The sequence below is a fragment of the Panthera tigris genome, chromosome E1 (assembly GCF_018350195.1).
Source record: "Panthera tigris isolate Pti1 chromosome E1, P.tigris_Pti1_mat1.1, whole genome shotgun sequence".
NCBI classification, from domain to species: Eukaryota; Metazoa; Chordata; class Mammalia; order Carnivora; family Felidae; genus Panthera; species Panthera tigris.
The window spans coordinates 3926828-3940778 of record NC_056673.1 but is presented as its reverse complement, the minus strand read 5'-3'; the positions used below and the strand labels follow the sequence as shown (position 1 = coordinate 3940778).

Here is a 13951-nt window from a genome sequence, read left to right as displayed (position 1 = left end):
CTCTTACAAGCACTCAAGTGTTTGAAGGAAGGGAAAGCATGGCTAATTGTTTCAGACAGGCTCCACCGGGAAGCTTTGGGGTGTTGGAAATGTCTGGAGTGAAGATCAGTTACAGTGCGTAGAGTGAAACATCAAAGATAGTACCCGATTATGTTACGGTTACTACCGAGGAACCAGAATTTTGAGTCTCCTACCAGCCCAGTGGTAATGACGATGGAATCACCATGGGGACATATCTTCTCTGTTACATCTTGTTATTGTCACTCATTATTGTTGGACCCCAGCGGGGCGATTCACATACTTTATATTTAAATCACCAAGGCAATTTAATTGGATTAAGAGAGAACAGTATGCATCAGCTACACCTTGAATTAAACCGAATCAGAAAAAAAAAGAAGCAAACTGTCAAACTCCGACTTCCTCAGCGGCGAGACTCTGGTTCGGTTGTCTAAGAATCCCGGGACTGCGTGTAGGTATGTGTGTGTTTGTATAAGATTTAAATTAACCCGTTTGTTTCTTCTGAAGTGTTCAAAAGTCAGCAATCATTTGGGGGAAAACCCAACACCTCTGTTTTTTTTTTTTTTAATTTTTTTTTTAATGTTTATTTGTGAGAGAGAGAGAAACACACAGAGTGTGAGTGGTGGAGGGGCAGAAAAAGAAGGAGACACAGAATCCAAAGCAGGCTCCAGGCTCTGAGCTGTCGGCACAGAGCCCAACTCGGGGCTCGAACTCAACGAACCGTGAGATCATGACCTGAGCCGAAGTCAGACGCTTAACCGACTGAGCCACCCAGGCGCCCCCCAACACCTCCGGTTATATTCCCACTCTTAAATACTCCTTTTTCATTGGAAGAAAAACTTAATAGATGGGTGTATTTATAAAATTACAAAGATAATTTGGACATACATGTTGTAGGAACTAAATTATACCTCTTGGAAGAGAGATTCTAGTTGCTTTGAGCTGACACAGAGTATATGGTACTTTAAGTCCTGTAAATCATCAGAAACCATGAACTCTAGCAGAGGCCACGTCTATGTCAGAGGCGCCATTTTATTTAGAAAAACTATGAAAACCGTCGTACCCAAAGGGAACTTGTACTTATTTTGGAAGATCACATTAAACATTGAAATGATCCCTCATGTTAAGTTCCCAACTGGGACTGCCCGTCTCCGTAGATCACACACAGTTGGTAAGAGAGCGTGAGCGGAAAAGGTGTGACAGCACTGACATGTGTGGCCCTGGTTTTCCTCCATAAGGAGACGAGTTTAAGCACCATCAGCTCCAACTACCCTCTGAGTCAAACGTTCAGACATTAATGGGATTACGGTGAGACTGGGCCTGGGGAAAGGGAATAATTCCGAAGATAAATGCTGGAAGGGAGAGAGAGTATAAACAAAGGAGAGAATTGTGGAGTGGAACTCATGCCAGAGGTTTCGAGGGGTCAAGTTCATGCCGGCACTCCTGCCTTGCGACAGAGGAGGTGATAGGAGGCAGGCGGTCCGGTTCATTTTTGGGTTTGCAGTGCTGCTCGTGGGGCTTGGTGCACAGTCAGTGCTCCGCACACAATGCTTCTGATGTTAGAAGTGGGACAGGGTTCCTCTCATGCAGCAGGGCCCCGAAGGGGTCTCTTTTCAGGACACCAGTTGTCTGTCCTCCACTGGCAGGGGCAGATATGTGCACAAACACTGAGAAGACCCCCCCCCCCCCCGCCCCAGGAAACAAAACCGTTTCTGCACAAGTGCAAGAAACATGCCAGTTGGAAGCTGACTGGTGCGTCTTACCAACCACGTTATTGTGCTAGTCTTTGCCTGCTTAACTGGAATTTTAAAAAAATGTTTTTTTAATGTTTATTTTTTGAGAGAGAGAGCAATGGGGGAGGGGCAGAGAGAGAGGGAGACACAGAATCCGAAGCAGGCTCCAGGCTCTAAGTTGTCAGCACAGAGCCTGACGCTGGGCTCGAACCTGTGAACCACGAGATCATGACCTGAGCCAAAGTCGGACGCTTAACCTACGGAGCCACCCAGGTGCCCCTTAACTAAAATTTTGAAAACACAGATCATCCATTTATGTGATGCTAGTTAAATGCGTGCCTGTGAGCATTGGCAAAAATCAGAGGAAAATTTGAAGGCATGGCAGTCGTTAATGCATCATTGTCCTTTGTTACCGTGTGTGTGTGTGTGTGTGTGTGTGTGTGTGTGTGTGTGTGTGTGTTTACGTGTGTAGTGGTTTTATTGAGATACAATTTGCCTGTAGTAAATTTTGTCCTGTTTTGGGGGAATTGTTCTACGCGTTTTGATAAACAGGAGCAACCAGATATGGAACAGGTCCATCGCACCAGAAACTTCCCTTGTGCCCCGTTGTGGCCAGCTCCTTCTTCCATCCCCAGCCCCCAGGGGTCAGGGATTTGTTCCCTCTCCTTACGGCTTTGCCTTTTCCAAAATGGAATATAAATGGGATCGTGCGCGGTGTAGCTTTTGTGTCTGGCTGCTTTCACTAAAGCGTGGGCGTGTCTGAGCTCCACCCCCCCCCCCCCCCATCATTGCCTGTATCTGTAGCTTGTTCCTTTCTATTGCTGAAGACTTCCCCCACTGCATCCCTGTCGATTCCTTCACCGGTCCAAGGACACTGGCTTGTTTCCGATTTACAGCACTCTGGAATAATGCCGCTGCAAACACTTGTGTTTGGGTTTTTGTGTGAAGCAGCATTTTCATTTCTCTTGCGTGTTTCCCAGGAGTAGGATTGCCGGTGTGTATGATGAGTGTATGTTCAGTGCTCAAAGACACTGATGGACTGTTTTCCAAATCGCATTCCCACCAGCAGGGTATCCGAGTTCCAATTGTGTCTCATTCTCTCCAGCACTTGCTAGCGTCATTTAAAAGAAGGTTTCAAAGAAACTGAGTGAAGTTAAAAGAGTCTGTAATACTTTTCTAGTTTTTCTGTAAATCTAAAATTTTTCTAAATAAAATTTTAAAGCATTTATTAAATAAATAAGTAAATAAATAGTTAAAAAAAAAAAAAAAAGGTTCCAAGCCATTTTTAGCACCTCTTTAAAAATTTGTTCCGTTAATATTTTTTATAACGTGGAGGGCTTATCCCTTCCCCTCCAAAAGTCAAATCTCTTTTTCTCTGAATAGTGAAAGTTTTATTTATATGAAGGTCATTTAAAAAATAATTGGACCTGGTTCTCATTATTTATTGTATGTATGGTCTATAAAATCACTGTGACCTCTGAATTAGTGAGTACTGAACCATTGATCCCAGGGGAAATTCAAGATTAGGTTCCCAGGAGAGTTTGGTCACAGCCTTTTGTCAGCTGATCAATATGTAATCTTCTTTTAAGTGTGTTTCTGTTTAAAGACACACCGTTTAATCTCTTTCATTGATTCATTAACATTGAACTCATGCCCACCAGCCCTGACAAAACTTATCTAAAAATGCATGCATTTTCTCCATCAGGCACATCCCAGCCTGTGCTTGGGGGCCATGCCCAATCACCCGCAAAAGGCAAAACAGTGTGAAAACCATGGCACTAAATATAGACCAGGAAACAGACACTCGGTGGTTACAGTGCAAGGGCCCAAACAAGAAGATACCACCGCAGCTGGGAGGGTGCACGTCAGATGACTCAAATTCCTCTCCGCTCCGTGCGTGTCCAGGGATGACCACACAAGGGTCACGAATATCACTGTGGGGGTTACCGATACATTTTAGCGTGTGGGCAAATTCGCCTATATTTTGATGTTTTAGAAAATGCTTAAATTTTGCTTAATTTAAACCGCGATCCGTAGTGATTTGGTTTAATGCCAGGTGTAATAAAATATGTTTATTCCAATAAATTGATGAGACTACTAAGTGGCCAAACCAGGATCATTTGGCATGAAGGTTGCTTTAGAAACACCTCGAGACCTTCCCAAGATTTCACCCCCATTGCAAAGACAGGCTCTTGATTTATGTTAGAAGATCTCGTGCACCATTCAAACATATTAAGCACACACTTCATTCTTAAAAAGTAATATAAAATGTTGAACTCTGAATTTCATCCTAGTAATGGCTATCGGGTATGTGTTTAAATTCACAGAGACAGATTAATGCACTTCCCAAACCCCCATTGCCTCAAAGTAATTATAAGTTTTCTAGATTGGCTGCCAGTGTGATATAGGCCCCAAAGAAATCACCCCTCTTTACCGAGACAGAACAATAAATTGGTTTTCCTGAATACAGTGGGTAAAGAATCCAAGTTCCTGACCTTGAATATTTCACTGGTAGTGTTCTGTGCAGTAGGGAACAATCAGGATGACATTTGCTGAAATGTTTGAGATTTATAACATAATAGCTTGAGCATATGTGCCAAAAAATAAAAATCTTAAATCCTATCACATCAAGATTAATCGCCTATTAAAATACTAACAAATAGTACAGTACAGGTGGTGTAATAAGCTGTCTCCCTTCATATATTGTTACAAGACAAACTATTTTGGCGGTGACGTGACATGCCGCGTATCTTCCGTGTTGGGAAAACGGAAAAAAGAAAAAAAAAAACCCCGGCTACTCCGTCATTCTCGGTGTGGATTTTGGCATTTCATTAGGAAGTGCTATCACAAGCCCTTTCGCTGAAAAGCATATGCGGCTTTCTGGAAACTGCTAAACTTCCTGGCTTTGTACTGCTGCCACAAAACCGTAGCGTCTCCCCGTCATTAACTGGTACATATTCATTCCTCTTCTATCTTTGTAGCGAGTAACCCATAGAGCACTCCCGTGAAAAGGAAAACAGTAGTCCGCTTCCTCCCTCTCGCTAGGCGTGCGGAAATTAATCCCACGGGCAAGCATCTTCTTCACATCCGGCTTTCATGTAATACCTTCGACTGTGGACCGAGGCGCGAGCGCAGCAGGAACGGTAGGGTCGTTGACCGCGTCTCTTGGTCGAGACGGTTCTCGGAGCCTGTTGGAAGACGGCTCACGAGATTTCGACATTAGCCTCCTCGTAGGCTAGAATAACAAATAATGGTGTTGCCACGTCGGCTTCCAGCGAATGGCCAGGCAGTCAGCGAACATTTAGTGAGGATCCGCTCTGCGCTAGGCATTCTCGTAAGAATCGTTAGATCTTACAAGATCTTACGATTGAAAGTGCCAATAGGTACGATTGTAAGATCTTGTAAGATCTAGCAAGATCGTCCCCGACGCCCGAGTTGATTACCCCCTTTTCTTGTGCTCGGGGTCTTTGGTGAAAATGTCTTAACGGCAAGACAAGTGTAGAAGACAGCTTTTGCGATATTAATGCACCTAAAGTATCATCACAGTTTGGTTTTTTTGTTACTAGTTTTTGTTTTGGGGAGAGAGAGAACGTGTGCGCACGTGTACGTGCGTGAGAGCCGGGGAGAGGGGCAGAGGGAAAGAGAGAGAGGGTCTTAAGCAGGGTCTCCATCCCACGCCTGGGAGATCATGACCTGAGCCGAAATCAAGAGTCAGATGCTTAACCGACGGAACCACCCAGGTGCCCCATTATCATCATGGTTTCAAAAAGTAAATCCTAGCTTGGAAGCATGTCACGCTTTTTTAAAAAGTGCAAAAGTTTGGAAAATTTAACAACTCAGACGCGGACGACATAAAGCCCATCAACAGGTTGACCCATTTTTCAAATCTTGTGACTCAGGTACCAGTTTCCTTAAGTGACTGTTGCCTTGCCTGCTTGCGTGGTGCCCTAAAGCTCTTCCTTTGGAGAGGTTCGCTCTCCTCCCCGGCCTCAGAGACACCCAGCAACATGCCGTTCTTTTCCCGAGATCCTGGCCTGGCTTGCCGGACTTCATCTGTTTTTACAAAACCGACTCTTTTAGCAGCGGCATGAAATATCATGTCTCTTCTCTCCCACTCGCAGTGGGAAAAGGAAAAAAAAAAAAAACGCTCCGTGGTCGTTTCCCTTTGTGGATCTTGGCATGTCATTGGAAAGTGCCAATAGGTACTCATTTTTTATGCCTCTCTGGAAGGCTGGGAGCAGCCTTCCAAGTCACAAAGCAAACTCGGTCCCTGACGGTTCTCCAAACTCAGGTCAGAAAGGTGGGAAGCTTTTATTTTTCTAGGCAGGGAGTGCATGAATAATATACTTACAACCTGCTTAGCTGCCCCAAGTTCTCCCGTGCAGCCAGCGTCCCCGCGCAAAGAACTGAACATCAATCTGTCACTGATGGTCAGCCGAGCAGCAAAGAGCCAGTGTTATTGTGAACCTACAGCGAATGCCTTGCTTCCCAGCTGGTGATCGGTCTGTGTTAGACAGCAACATGTTCGCCTCGACAAATGAGCTGGACCTCCGTGCCGCACATCTCTGCCAACTTTTGAAAGAAAGAGTCTGTCTCAGTTCTTTTCGGGGGTGAAGACAAAAAGTCTGTCTGCCTTGACACGACCAGCTATTGAAACATCCACGGACATATCCACGGCTTTGGGGAAATGGCTTTGAGGGTCAGGAAGTTGCATCAAAGAGAAAAAGAGAGAGAATGTGTGTTAAGTGTGTAATCACACACGCACACACACACACACACACACACACACTATTCGCTGTTTTTCTTTTGGAAAGACGATGTGCTCATGACACTCTTGCACATGAAAAGGTCCTGGGGTTTAGCATCTTAGATCACTTCTCTAAGCTCCGGGTGTTACTGCCATGAACAGTGCTTCCCAACTTTGCACGGAGGGCTATTGTGATGAGTTATACCATAACTCATGTTACGGTAGAATGGCCGGGTCGAGGCAGGAAATAATTCCACTGAGCCATTGCCGACTGGACACGGAGTGTCTTACGCTTCTGAAAGTTCACTAGGACCGGAAGGTGCCGGTGTAGTCCAGAAAGCCTGGCCCAGCCAAAGGACTCCGTTGGTAGAGCTGAAGAGCCGAGTAAGAGAAGAACGTGTGAAAGTTTTGTGAATGAGGGATGGAGGGAGCCCCTGTGGATGGGAGCGGACGTGCAAGGAAGATCTTTTTTGTGTGGAACTTGATGTGGCACGCTGCTGTGGCCTGGGGCAGGGGCGGGGGGTGGGGGAGGGAGGTGTGAATGAATGAGCGATGATAGGGACGAAGAAGTCACTCATGCATGGGGGAAGGCAGAGCGGACAGCCTTGAAGGAGGGTCAGAAAGAAAAGTTGTGTATCGTTTGGTGGGAGTTTAATAATTTCGTAACCACCCCAGCCCACTGGATAAGCAGATTCTGTTATCTTTAAGTACAGAGGTGTAAAGGAGCCGCGGGGATTGTGTTTGCACCTAGGTCAGGGTAGGTGGGGCTCTCCAGACTCCAGGAAGAGCTAGTAAACATAAGGTAGATGAAACGGAAAGAAAAGAGCTCTGGAAGGAGAGGGTGGGAATCGCTTTGGTGTCAAATTGCTGCAGAGCTGGGCCATTCTTCCCTGAAGGAGGAGTGGGCGAAAGCTTTGGGAACTTGGGGCTAGTGACTTCAGTGTTGGGAAGCTACTGAGGATTGTTGAGAGTGTCTGTGACAGTAAAAAGAAAAAAAAAAAAAAGTGGTTCATGTGGATTTTGTTGGGCAATGACGTCGAGGATCACGGATGTCCGTGGCCCGATAGATTTCGATGGAAGCATTAACTAGGATGCTGACAGTAAGGGAGAGTGGGGCATGTCAGAGAGAGGGAAAGGAAGAATCTGCAAGCTTTGGGGAGGGATCGAAAGGGAGGGCTGAGGGCCTGGGATGATAAGAGATGGCTCCCAGCCCCAGTAAGTAATGGTACCAGTCGGTTAAGCATCCAGCTTTGGCTCAGGTCACGATCTCGCTGTTCGTGGGTTCGAGCCCCACGTTGGGCTCTGTGCTGACGGCTCAGAGCCTGGAGCCTGCTTCGGATTCTGTGTCTCCCTCTCTCTCTCTGCCCCTCCCCTGCCTGTGCTCTGTCTCTCTCTCTCTCTTTCAAAAATAAATAAACATTAAAAAAAAAATTTTTTTTTAAATAAGGAAGTAAAATCATCTCATTCAGTGATCCCCCCTGTGGGATCTAATGGAGTAACTCAGATCGGAAGTCATTAGACTCTGAAAGTAATTCTCAGCTGTTTTCTCTACGGCTTCTCTTTTCCTGCCTTTCCTGGTGAGACCTTCCAGGGTTGTGGAAATGGGCTGGGTTATGCCATCACCACGCAGCTTTCCCTTATCCGTCTTGACCAAGGTTTGAAAAATCCCACGTGGGAAGGACTTACTTTGTTTGCTTCGTGTCTTTTTATCTTTCCTGTATGCCAGGGGATATTCTGGTGAGAACTTTTTCAGTGGTTAAAAAAAACAAGAAGAAGAAGGATGGCAGGGTGTTCCGGCTCTAGACTAACCCCTTCCCCTGTCAGGAAGGAGCATCAGTGGTACCTTCTTGATGAAAACTTAACCGCATTTATATGGAGGAAAGTATAGTAGCAGTCAGTGTAGTCAGTGGCCATCAGTTATCGCAGTGCCAAGATACGGCTCCTGAAGATAAAAGTTCATTCTGCAAAATGATTAACGAAAGGAAAGAAAGAAAACAACTTTTAATTGTTCACAGATATATCATCCCACTGTGTTATATATATATATATATATATATATATATATATATATATATATACTGCCGTGCTAAAAATAAGTGTTGTGTTAAGCACCCATCTGCATCAGAAGAAATACTGAGTTAGAGTCAAAAGGAATAATGGTCTCGCCCTTGCTGAAAAATCATCCTTTGTGTTTGATTCGGTTATGCATGCCGCGTTAAGGAAGCGGAATACATAATGTAGAGTTGAGGACCAAGCCCCAGTGTAATTGGCAGTGTTACCAGGCAGAGCAGGGCTCAGCAACCTGGGGGCCCCGCTGCCTGCCCGTCCCCTGTACGATACACAAGCTAAGATTATAGGCTTCTGTATTTTTAAATGGTTGGGAAAGCCAAAAGCGGTAATGCTGCTTCGTGACATGTGAACGTTACATGAAATTCAAACGTCAGTGTCCATAAAGTTGTTTTTTTTTTTTAATTTTTAATACAGCCATGCTTGTTCGATTACATATTATCTATGGTTACTCTTGGTGCTAATTGCCACAGAGACCTACGCCCTGCAAAGCCTAAAATATTTACCATCTGGCCCATTGCGGAAAATGTTTACCAACGTCTGGTCCCAAGCTCTCACGTGCGTATGAATTACCTGGGAATCTTGTGACAGTGCAGATTCCTGGTCAGGAGGCCGGAAGTGGGGCCTGGGAGTCTGCATTTCTGACTGCTTCCAGCCGGTGCCCAAACCACTGTTCCCTGGATCACACTTGGATCTGCAAAGTGGCCTAGGTACTTGAGGGGAAAAACAAAACAAAACAAAGCAAAACACAAAGAAAGAGGTATGTTGTAAAGGAGAGGTTATCGAATGTTTCAAGCAGAAATCGACGTGTTCTACTTGACCCAAGGGGCCAGAGCTGGGACCCGGGGGTGCCGGCGTCAGATTTTACTCCAGGAAGCACTTTGTAACCGTGAAAGGGAATCATAGAATCATCGCGGTGGCCCCACAAGTACATGTGACGCTGACAGACGAGGTTCCTACCTTGGGCAGTGGCTGGACTTCGCCAGAGGGGAAAGCAGCCACGGAGATCCCTCCCAGCGTAGTGCCTTTGACAGGAAAATCTGCAGGGGGGGGCGGGTAGGGGGGAGGCAGAAAGGCGTTGCTTGTGGGGAGGAGAGGCCTCATCTCACTCAACAGGGGTGATGTCTGTTGCCTTAATGTCTCCCAGCTGGCACAACAGCTACTTGGTGCCCCTCTGTGACCAGCTCTCGAGGCCTGCCGTTCACCACACTCGTAAAAATCAGCTGTGGCTTCTATCATTTAATTTGTACTTAACGTTACTAGAGTCGCTCCTTGTGTGCATCGAGAGCCCACAGCCGTCTGACTCCGTTTTCCTTGCTCACGTACACAAAGCGGTGAGCCGTAATCCCTGCCCCTGCTCCTCTCCCACTTGGATTCATCTCTCCCTCACCCCTTCTCTGAAATCTCTTAATACCAGACTGGGGAAAGCCTCCATGCTTGTAGCGGGGTCCCCCAGCCACAGGCTGTCGTCGGCCCTCAGGAGGGAACCCTCTTGTTAATGGCTCCATCAAGAAGTCCTTTAAAAAAAAAAAGAAAGGAAAAACCAGCTGTTTTGAGCAAGACGATAAATGTTGGAGACTTTAGCCCATTTGGACAGATGTGCAAGCCGTAGAGCGTTTAAGCAATCTGATAGTTAGCTATTGATGAATACTTTCAGACCATAAAACTCACGAAGTTAATAGCACAACGATCTGCACAAAACAACCCAGTGAGCGGCCGCAGTCGTGGGCTCGTGGCGTTTCCTACTTTGAACGCTTTTCATTTCAGCTCGTCACGGGCCTTTAAAGACATGATTTATGCTCCCTAATACCCCAGGGAGGTTAAGTATTTTCATATTTATTGCACGGAAGAGCATTGTGTGATTGCTTGCCTGTCCTGAAATCAGTTTGGCTGGAAAAGGACACAAGAATTCTGACCTCAGCTCTGCGGCCGGAGCGGGCGTCAGCACTTGAAAAATGTGAATCAATATCTTGCCCAGAGAGTTTATTTCATTCCGCTAACCTGGGGGAAGAACAGATGGTGGGAGGCAGTGCGCACACAATGCGGCCTTTTCTTTTGTAAATCTGCCTTGTATTCCGCCCCCCCCCCCCCACTCCCTTCCCCCATCTCAGAGCTCGGATGTTGATGCAGGCCAAACATCTCTCAGCTCGCCCGGGGTTTTCGGACGGTTCATCATCCACTGTTATGTCCATCGCCATCAAATTGTCATCCGGATTATTAAAACCTGAGTAGCCTGGAGTCCAGATTCCGTCCTAAGCGTGGTGGCGATCCCGTGGAACCTCAACAGATGGCTTCTTTGGTGCGGCACGGACGGAGATCAGGGGCTCGGTTCCCACAGTTACTTCCTCGTGGGCTCCCTCGTGGAGGAGGCTCCCTCGTGGAGGAGGCTCCCCCGTTGTCTTCCTCCCTGCACACCACTCGTATCAGTCTTTTTAAAAATACCACTTCAGTCACAGGACTTCAATGCTCAGAAAGCTCCAGGTGTTTTCTCATTACCTAACGGATGATGCTGGAATCCCTTAGGTCAATCCTTAAGGCCCTTTTTCAGTCCACTTCTAAGTTTCTTCAACGCCGTGTAAGTTTCTTGTGCTTCGATTCCAAAGATGCCTTATTTACATATGGGATAGTGTTCTGGTGCTCTCTGTGCGGTGGGAAGAAAGCGTTACATCATTTTCAGCTCCTAAATCCCGGGCCGTCCGGGGCCCTGTCCTCTGTGTCTGCCTTCTGGGTCCTGTCCCATCCCCGACGGATGAGCGGTACCCTGATCCGTCCCTGTGGCTCAAGCCTCATACGGGTGCTGGTCAGGTTTCACTCTGTCTCCCCGCAACGCCAGGTCCGCCTTTCCTCAGCGCCCTCACCTGGAGAGGGACCTCCCCCACAAACGCGTTGCGCTCCTTACCTTCTTTCTTGGTCATTGGTGTCCCCATCCCGCTTGCTTCCAGGTCAGGCCTGCTGTAGCGTGTCACCAAATGCAGTTCCTCTCACCCCTGAGACGTCTCCCCCATCTTTCCTCCGCCTGGTCCCGAGGCCCGTCTTCTCCCTTTGAGAACCAGTGCCGAAACCGGCACCAGCGTTTCAGTGCCCCAGTCTATCTGCCCCTCTGCTGACAGATCCAGCTTCTCTAAACAAAGATGATGGTGTTATTTCCACGCTAGAAACCTCTAGTGGCTCCTTGTCCCCTTTAGGGCAAAAGAACAGCTCTCAGAGGCTGGCACACGAAAGCCCTAGGCGGCCTCACCTACTGGTGGCCACGCCGACCACAACGACCCATCCCAGTCCTCTGCCTTCTCACATATCGTCCCCTCTCCCGGGGATGCTCTTCCTGCCTTTCCTATCTAACAGACACAGTCAAAGCTCAAACGTCATCTTCTCCATAAGCCTCTTCCCCATCGGCCCCTTTCACTGGGTTCTTGCTACACTCCGTGAAGCCAGGCTAGTGTCCCCCATGTTGGATTTCCTCCCCCTCCTCATTTCGATATCTGCGGTCCCCAGAAGTGCTGTGTGTGTGCCCCTAAAGACAAGGGACTGCCTCGATCTTGTCTTTCAGTAGAGACAGTAGACGTTTTCGACGGAGTGACTGAATGTGCCATGAGTGACCGTCGCGGGCTGACACACGGGGACGTCCTTGTGACGAAGGTTCTTCGGCTGCATCGAAAACACCAATTGAACTTCTGTTCAGTGCAAGTGATCACAATAAAGTTACAAGGAGGGAGTAATTCTTCCCCATTTCGCAGGGTTAGACACCAAGACTTGGGTTAAATTATTGGGGCAAGACTATACCGCTAATAAACGAAAGAGTCACGATTTGCAAGCAGGTTGGCCTGGGGTTCCAGCTCACGCCTTGTCTACTGCGTCCAAATGCTGGTATTAAAGACTCAATCTTAAGAGCGCGTCACGGGGCCCTCCACCGGGATAGTGATTTCGTGATTATAAAGCACTTGGGATGCGCAGAGGAAGCCCGTGTTTTTGCGGAGGACCAGAACCCTTTTCACAGCCGCCTCCGGTCCTGTGTCTGCATCTGTGCGCCCTTCGTATTGTTTGACTCACAAAGGAAACTTGTTGATCCAGAGTGAACCAATGCAACCTTCCTCCTCCCCGATCTCCAAAGTATCCCCACAGACGAAGAAAATGTTTTAAGCCGCACCTGAGCTATAAACAATTTATTCTGAAGGTAACAGTGTTAGTATTTCAGTATGTAAACCTTTAGCTAATAAAAATCAAAGTAGCCTAATTTGGAACTGCACCCAAGGTTAGAGGGAAAGCTTGTAAACGTTTTCAAAGACTCGGTATTTAATTCTATCACCAGCTAGCAAAATAAATCGTCCAGCTGCTAGCCCTGAAACAGACACGGGTTGGAAATGAAATGTTAGTTTAAACGCGTTGGTCATTAGAAATCAAAAGGAACGTGAAGTGTACCTTCTAGTTTATGAGAAACAAGGTGAAAGTTCCCCAAACACATTTGTGGCAACAGGGTTTAAAATTGCTTCCTCAGCTTTTCTTTTAGTGGCTGATACTCAGCATGTATACGTGCGACTACGGGGGCATTTTTTCCTTTCCTTTTCTTTCCTGTTGAGAGGCAAAGGTTTGGAAATCAACGGGAAAGTGGGCATCAGGAAATGTTAAATTCCACTTCTCTACGTGTCCAAGCTGCTTGCCGTGGACTGCAAGCTGCGTGCCAGACTCTTCTGGGGGAGGAGAGGTTACTTTCAATAATGTGCTAAGACCGACCCGGAATATTTAGCCCGCACATCTGCTCACAAGCTCCGGCCTCACGTAAGGAGGTGATGCTGGAATTAATTAACTCCGGTCGGTGCTCCGAGATGTTTTCTCCACATCTTGTTCTATCCTCATAAAACTCATAGAGGCAATCGGAACTTCTTTTATTTTTCCTTGAGAACTGTTTAGGGAAAAAAAAAAAAAAGGAAAAGGAAAGTATGTGAAAGGAAGACGCTCTGGTGGAGCAGCATTCTCTTGTTTCGAAACAAATGTTCGAGAAAAGCACAAGAGTTTTATTTCTTCAGAGGTGCGTCTGTAACTTCAGGTTCTGGTCGGGTTGTAGCTCTTTCCTCCATTATGGCGATGTCATTTGAAAGAACACGGGAGTGTATGGGGCACCTGGGTGGCTCAGTCGGTTGAGCAAGCGTCCCACTTCGGCTCGGGTCACGATCTCACAGTTCGTGGGTTCGAGCCCCGCGTCGGGCTCTGTGCTGACAGCTCAGAGCCCGGAGCCTGCTTCAGATTCTGTGTCTCCCTCTCTCTCTGCCCCTCCACTGCTCACACCCTGTCTCTCAAAAATTAATAAAAGTTAAAAAAAAGAAAAGAAAAGAAAAGAACATGGGATTGCATCATCAGAAAACCCGGAGACTGAGTACAGGGGAGCAGACGG

At 47.0% G+C, this 13951-nt stretch overlaps 1 protein-coding gene and 1 long non-coding RNA gene across 3 annotated transcripts in view; one reads left to right on the top strand and one right to left on the bottom strand.

Annotated features, from left to right (window-relative positions):
- Positions 1-13951, top strand: part of STX8 (syntaxin 8) — a 252706-nt gene that overhangs the window by 97345 nt on the left and 141410 nt on the right. The gene's annotated exons all lie outside the window — the stretch shown is intronic.
- Positions 5333-12464, bottom strand: LOC107179991. Of its 2 annotated transcripts, none has more exons than XR_006211313.1 (7): positions 11465-12464; positions 10482-10566; positions 9980-10082; positions 9526-9605; positions 9139-9278; positions 8185-8459; positions 5333-6442 (listed from the first exon to the last, which is right to left on the bottom strand). It is a non-coding gene; the product is annotated as an uncharacterized LOC107179991 (long non-coding RNA). The 2 variants fall into 2 exon arrangements; XR_006211312.1 differs by having other exon boundaries at positions 8342-8459.